General features: G+C 31.3%; 1 long non-coding RNA gene across 1 annotated transcript; it reads left to right on the top strand.

The window, feature by feature from the left end:
- Window positions 1–215: 215 nt before the first annotated feature.
- Window positions 216–5418, top strand: LOC128157213 (uncharacterized). Its single transcript, XR_008239804.1, has 2 exons — window positions 216–1193; window positions 1939–5418. It is a non-coding gene; the product is annotated as an uncharacterized LOC128157213 (long non-coding RNA).
- Window positions 5419–8076: the final 2658 nt, after the last annotated feature.

The following is an 8076-nucleotide window of genomic DNA, read 5'->3' as shown; positions in this document are numbered from 1 at the left end:
TAATGCGCCATTTTTCTCTTAAATGCGACTATGGCGCGTGGCGCAGGTCCTTCCCAATCACTGCTGATGTCAATAAAATATTGGTCTGATTTGCTATATTTAACAAATAACCGCAAAAAAATATAGGGATGGGACAATACACCAGTGCATCACGGTATATACTTTGACGATATTTGGATCGATACATTTACCATTAATACAACGATACCGTCACAGACTAATAGATTTTCATACGGATTAACAAAATTTCTGTCTAGTCAGTCCGGTCAAACTAATAAAAAGTTTTGCTTAAAAAATGTGTAAATTAACGATGTGTGATTGTCGACATTTTAATGGAAAACCCTGACTGTATTTTTATTATCTAGCATATGATACATTGCAGTGATTATAGAGTTACCGAGCAAAACAACAGAGGTATGCAGGATATTATGGGTGACTTGATTATTTCTTTGCCTTAAGGGGATGTCCGAGAAAATTAATAGGTTACAAGCGCATGTGTTCACAACAACAGCTTCGAAAGGGACTTTATGTGTTTTTAAAAAATATAGGTGAAACGAATCTCCTGTGAGTTGTTTAATTTAAATGAATTGTTTTACGTTAAATAATTTGTGATAAATTGCTTATTATTTTAAACAGATTTTTAAAGAACTTAAACAATGAAAAGAACAAGGTAGCTCATAGCCTGGGTCTAATTTGCATAGATCTATTTATAACATCTGTAATGGCGGCATACACCTAGTACACAGAGATAGTGAATACGCAGCTCATTGCTATGTACTGCATAGCACAATACAACTAAACATGTGCAACACCTGTAAGAAAAACATTATAGTGTATATTATGCACCCCTTTCTTACAAATGCTATTTAAAAACTCCATACTATATATAAGGCAAATACGGTAATGCTTTTTAATTTATTTCTGACGGGCACATAAAATTGCCTGCGGACTAGTTAAAATGAACAGGCACTAGTCCCGCTGGACTAATGCATCAAACAGTTAGTGTCGAACCCTGTGTTTGTCAGATCCCGCGCTCTTGTATTTAAATAAAACTTTGCAAATAATATTCTAATTTTTGTTGCAATGTTATATTTTAAATGCAATAAACAGATATTTCCTGTCTATGCAAGATAAAGGAAGGAGAGAGTCGATTCTTTCAAGAAAGGAATGGATCTGTATCAAAGGAAACAAGGGTATGCCCAATTATATGCACTGCATGTTTTGAGAGTTTAGACCATACATATGTTCAAATGTCCCTGTTTACAACTGCCAAAATCATGAACTTGTATTGAAGTTCTAATTTATGCTGTATTATATACAGTGACTGTTCTATTGATTTAACTTACCTTTTAAGATTAATAAGGAGTTTTGATGTATAAATCGCATTTGCAGATAAGGCAAGAATTAACAGAAATGTAAATACTTGTTATTATGCCCCCTTCAGACAAGGGAGGGAATACTACATTGCTGTTGTTGATCGGCCGGTCCACCAACAGTTTCCTTTAACACAGAGGTTGCTCCTATTGATATGAAATTTGACACACAGATTCATCATAATAATATTTTGGTCAAGTTTGATTTAGAGTCTAATTGAGCAATTTTTGACAGAGTTATGCTCTTTGCATATGGGAAAATCCCAATTATTTGCTTTTTCGTTCATTTCTTTATAGAGGTCTCCAAGGAAGAAAGGGACAATTGTGTTTCACAAATATCTCTTGTTTTTTGAAATATATAGTCTCATAACTGCAATAGTGTGTGTAGACAAATTTTCATGATGCACAAACGCCTGTTACTCCTCTTTCAAAAAACAATGATTTAATGCTTAAATAAATTGTCTGAGGAATTTAAAAGAAAAGCCTGAACATTTTACAATGTTGGCTTTTTAAAGACAGTATGTGTGTATAAACATGTGTATTTATGTGTGTATATATGTTGTAGAAAATGGAAGTTATACTATAGACAGGCTGTCAGGCTGTATTTAAACAAAAGACCTCCTGGGATGAGGAGAAAAAGAAACAAGTAGAACCTGTATTTCTTGTCGAGTACTTGATGATGTCATCAGAATATGAAAATGATTGGGAAGATGACACAATATATGAAATCACATCTCTAAAGTGGCGCTCTGACGAATGTTTAATTGGACACCAAAAGTTCTGCTCTGAAATCCAAATGTTCAAAAAGGCAAAGTATAAGACGTATAATGACCAACAATGAATCATCTAGAGACAAACCAGAAAATATATCAAATGAACAGAAATGGGCCATTTGAGATTTTTAAAAGATCTCTGCAACTGTCATGTATAATAAGCTCACCTGAGCTGAAAGTTATTATATGGTTTTAATGATATGCAAGCATTTTGATATATACATTGTTGATTGTATAAAATTGTTAACTCCGTCCCATGGACAATTTTTGTTCCTCGCAAGAGGTTCATTCATATTTTGATGTAGGTTTATTATCCATGTATAAAGAGTTGTTTAACACTTCTTGAGAACTGCAAAGCTCAATATGTGATATGACTGTAAAATCATTGCAAAATAGCTTGATGTATTGTTGTAGTATGATGAACCTAAAAATATGCTGGGTATTTTTTTAAATACAGGATCTGATATTACTTGTTAAACTCATACTGTTATGTAAAAGAATATTCATTGTGTATTTTTTTATTGTTGAATTTTTTTTATGCTGATCAATTATAGATTAAATTTGGCCATTATGATTTTCAATTTTTGTCATATTGGCATGTAACCAAGTCATACTTTTTTTATCTCAATTTATTTACAAATATGTTTAAGTTTATTTCCAGTAATTAGTGCATACATCTCTATAGCATAATAGAACTGAAGACAATAGGAAGTTATTTATTTTTAAAGGGAGCTCTGTTGGCAGTTAGTTGCAGATCTTGATACCCAAGTAAGAGAAAGGTGGCGTCTCTGACCGATCCTTTTGCTCTTTCTTGTGGGCGAGTGAGGCTTCCCTGTCAAAGGCTTGTATAAGTTTAAAATCATAGATCAAATTATAAACTAAACACATATATGAGTGATATAAAGTGGTTATTTTGATGAATATTTTATCATAATTTGTTTCTTTTGTTTTAAGTAAAGAGTTAAAGACTAGATCTTTGATAATTTATTGAGTAAAGAGTAGTTTTTATGGACATCTAGGCAGGACTTTTTGTATGTATATCTTTCAGAGCTTGTTCCTGAAACTTGGGCGTAGACTAGACAATTTACGGAAAAAATACAAATTTTATCTCAAGTTATTTTATTCTACATATTTGTACAAGTTTCACTTATATAATTTATTAGCTTAATCAGCCCTATAGTGAACAAAATTTGTTGTTAAAAATATACAGGAGACAATGCAAGAGTATTTTGAAAGGGCTTTGCTGGCAGTAAGTTGCAGATCTTGATACCCAAGTAAGAGAAAGGTGGTGTCTCTGACCGATCCTTTTGCTCTTGCTTGTGGGCGAGTGAGGCTTCCCTGTCAGTTTCTTACAGATGCAAGGAATAAACAAACAAGACTTGATAAGACATTTCTGAGTAAAATAATGGGGAACTGTTTTCTTTTTATGATAAGTAAGATTGAGTTGAATATTTATAGTGTCATAACTATATTTTACATTCTGTACATGCATATGCCAGGTCTTATTTCAGACCTTAATAGGATAGACTAGAAGAATTTTTATTGAAAGTGAATTTTAAGCAGGAGACAATGAAAGAGTATTTTAAAGGGCTTTGCTGGCAGTAAGTTGCAGATCTTGATACCCAAGTAAGAGAAAGGTGGTGTCTCAGACCGATCCTTTTGCTCTTGCTTGTGGGCGAGTGAGGCTTCCCTGTCAGTTTCTTACAGATGCAAGGAATAAACAAACAAGACTTGATAAGACATTTCTGAGTAAAATAATGGGGAACTGTTTTCTTTTTATGATAAGTAAGATTGAGTTGAATATTTATAGTGTCATAACTATATTTTACATTCTGTACATGCATATGCCAGGTCTTATTTCAGACCTTAATAGGATAGACTAGAAGAATTTTTATTGAAAGTGAATTTTAAGCAGGAGACAATGAAAGAGTATTTTAAAGGGCTTTGCTGGCAGTAAGTTGCAGATCTTGATACCCAAGTAAGAGAAAGGTGGTGTCTCAGACCGATCCTTTTGCTCTTGCTTGTGGGCGAGTGAGGCTTCCCTGTCAGTTTCTTACAGATGCAAGGAATAAACAAACAAGACTTGATAAGACATTTCTGAGTAAAATAATGGGGAACTGTTTTCTTTTTATGATAAGTAAGATTGAGTTGAATATTTATAGTGTCATAACTTTTTAAAATTTTGTACATGCATATGCTTGATCTTATTCCAGACCTTATTAGGATAGACTAGAAGAATTTTATTGAATTTCCATGATTAAAATTTACCATTTCGCCAAATTTTGATAATCAATTATTGTTTGCATATGAAGTGTGTGTAAATTAAAATTACTTTATATACGTTCCAAAATGTTAACTGAATAGTCTGGTCATTAGAATATGTATTTTTCTTTTCTGTATAATAAATTTTTAATATAATGTAAAACCTAGGGAATTTTTTTTAAAATCACATGAAGTGTTTAAAATTAGAGATGCACATGTACATCCTATTATTGAACAATTTGTTTATTCAATTTAGTATAATTTGGTATTTGTATGCATCATATATATAAATATATAGGGTTTTTTCAATGCTATTACATATAATATGATTGTTAATATATATCTTCTCTGAAGTGGTTTTCATGGGAACTCTTATCTATTTGCAGTTATGAACTATAGAGTATGTATGTAGTATGTATGTTTCTATGAAAACATGCTATTTTCAAAATACATGTACTAGGAAAGAGAATTTGTGTGTGCGTGTGTATGTATTTTAGTGACCAGTAAATAAGTAAAAAAAAAATTGATTACTTCAGTATTGTCAACTTTCAACAATTGCTTTTCTTTATCCACATGCATTATATAGAAAAAATGACTTTGTGTTGTAATTTATGTTGTATATGAAAATACGCAAGTTAAGCTAGAATTTGTTATTTGCAGACCATGCAGCAATTTTTATTGGTCTGTTTCAGTTGTGGTTTTTTTCCTACTAGTCTATATAGATTCCATTATTTCCATTTAATGTGTATTAGCCTGCATTTGCTTAAGTCAAATGTGCATTTCACAATTCCAAATTTGGACATTTTACCTAAGTATTTTTTAAGAACTATATCAGAAATTGTAATGGCATCTATTCCATATGTATCTGATCATGACGTACGTATTGTAATTTTCTAAATTGTGACTTTTATGCTTAAAACTTTGAAATGTTTTGCTCTGTAAGAATACATGTATTTATTTTTTTACATCATTGAGACTTTAACATGCAATAAAATCGAATCTTAAGTGGACTTGTGTGTGATTTTAATTTTCAAAAATGATAGCAAAAACAATTTCAAAGAAAACAACTGGATGTTTGAAGTTATATAAAGATGTATGCGGTGGTACAATAATTTAATTAAACGAAAATAATAATGATGTAAAATATATACAATTCCAGTTTATATTGGCAGGTTTAATCAAAATATTATCGTCGCATAAACAATAGGTATAATGTAAGTTGATAAAAGCGTTTATTTGAATGTTTTAGGAAGTTTAAGATATCCGTATATAATTTAATTTTTGACAGTTTTATAATGTAAAATGTAAATTAAACGAGAACAAATAATGAATTAAAATTCAACATTAAATTTTATTAACCAAACAAATTTAATATATCCATTAAACTTAATTTTTTGAGCATGTTTAATGAAAATTATACGTTTTATATACAAGAGGTATAATGTTAGTTTACGGAACACTTAAATCTGTACGTATGAGTAAGTTTACAATTTTTCCGACATTATTAAATTTGTTCTTTTACGGAATCCAGTAAACTCATATTAAATGCTAATTATTTTTAAACGTTTTCGGGCACACAATATGTAATACTAAATACTTAAATTCTAAATAATCGTAACGTTTAAATTGCATTTAAGGTGAAATTAAACGCGACTTTTCGTGCAGTGTCATAAAAGAGAAAATGTTTGCATTTATCATTTAAATCCATTCCATTAAACAAAATACCAATATCTGTCCCCATTAGGGATCTACAGGGCTGGCCCCTAAAATATTCAAACATTTGTATCTCAAAAATTAACAACAATTTAAGATAGGTGTAAGAACAAAAAATGTTTGTATTCTTAAGACCTTTTCAAAAAAATTAAGAAAAAGGGGCTGGCCCCTTTAATTAGGGGCCAAGTCATCGTAAACTCTATTACAAATAACTTAAAACAATAAAGATTTTATAATGCATTATAGAAGCAAAGTTGTTGATCGTAACAATATCTATCAGAAAAAATTATGGCCAGGCCCATATTTTGTTAAGCATTGAAGAAGAGAAAATGTTTGCATTGATGATTCTAATCGAATTCATGTCCCCATTAAAGATCTAGAGGGCTGGCCCCTAAAATATTCAATCATTTGTATCTCAAAAATGAAGAACAATTTTAGGTGGTTGTAAGAACAAAAAATGTTGGTATTCGTGAGACCTTTTGAATGAACTCTAGGGAAAGGGGCTGACCACTTAAATTAGGGGCCAAGAGACTCGTAAAATCTCTTACAAATACCTTAAAAACGATTAAGATTCTGTAATGCATTATAGAAGCAAAGTTGTTGATCGTAACAATATTAGTTTGTAAAACTCATTGCCACACCCACTGATGACGTCATTAGGGATTTTAGGGGACTAAAATCTTAAATCTTTAATGTGCTGTATGTGAAAAAGCAAAACTCTTTGTCAAGCATTTTAAAGGATATTGACAATCGTAAACATTATCTGAAAGGGAGGGGTTGAGTGGAAATTCTGAAGTTTTATTGATATTTTAAAGGTATCGTTTAAAAAATTGAACGGAAGACCTACTCGTTACTCGTAACGAGATCGTATCTAGTTATTATTTATTATTATTATTATTTTTTTCCAAATTTTGTGCACGCGATTTCTCGGAATCTATTCGACCGATCTCAACCATTTTTTCACAGATGTAAGGGCGTGATCTAAACTTAATACATTTTTCTTAATTTTTTCATAGTCACTTCCGGTACCGAATTGTCGGCCATTTTGTAATTTTTGACGACCCATTTTGTGCAGCTATAAACTCGGAAACTGTAAGAGATATGAATATCAAATTTTCAGGAAAGGTAGACGATAGTTTGGAGTTGTGCAGCATGTAGTTGTTTAATGCCTGTTGCGCCATTTCTTGGAGCTCGCCTGGGCACGAAAATTGGGTACGAATTTTCATTCAAAATTTTCACACGTTTTGACTTATATCTTTTTATCAGTTGATATTTTGTTAAGACATATAAAACAAAAGAGGTAGAGAATCAAAAGTTCTTTCCAACAAAATCAAGAAAAAGGGGCTGGCCCCTTTAATTAGGGGCCAAAACACTGGTAAACTCTATTACAAATAACTTAAAAACGATAAAGATTTTCTAATGTATTATAGAAGAAAAGTTGTTGATCGTTCCAATATCTATTAGAAAAAATTATTACCACGCCCATTTATTACGTAACTAGGGATTTTTAGGGGCCAAAATACTTAAACTTTGACGCAATATAACTAGAGAAGTAGAAATATTTTGTTAGACATCATAGAAGAAAAAATGTTTGAATTATTGATTTAAATCGATTCCACTTATCAAAACACGCATTCCTGTCCCCATTAAGGATCTAGAGGGCTAGCCCCTAAAATATTCAAACATTTGTATCTCAAAAATGATCAACAATTTTAAATAGGTGTAAGAACAAAAATTGTTAGTATTCTTAAGACCTTGCCACAGAAATCAAGAAAAAGGGGCTGGCCCCTTTAATCAGGGGCCAGGGCACTCTTAAACTCTATTACAAATAACTTAAAAACGATAAAGATTTTGTAATGCATTATAGAAGCAAAGTTGTTGATCGTACCAATATCTATTAGAAAAAATTATTACCACTCCCATTTGATACGTAATTAGGGATTTTTAGGGGCCAA

This window comes from Crassostrea angulata, chromosome 7, assembly GCF_025612915.1.
Source record: "Crassostrea angulata isolate pt1a10 chromosome 7, ASM2561291v2, whole genome shotgun sequence".
In the NCBI taxonomy this organism is placed as follows: domain Eukaryota; kingdom Metazoa; phylum Mollusca; class Bivalvia; order Ostreida; family Ostreidae; genus Magallana; species Magallana angulata.
Note: the sequence above shows the minus strand (reverse complement) of the source record. Positions and strands in the feature narration are given on the sequence as shown.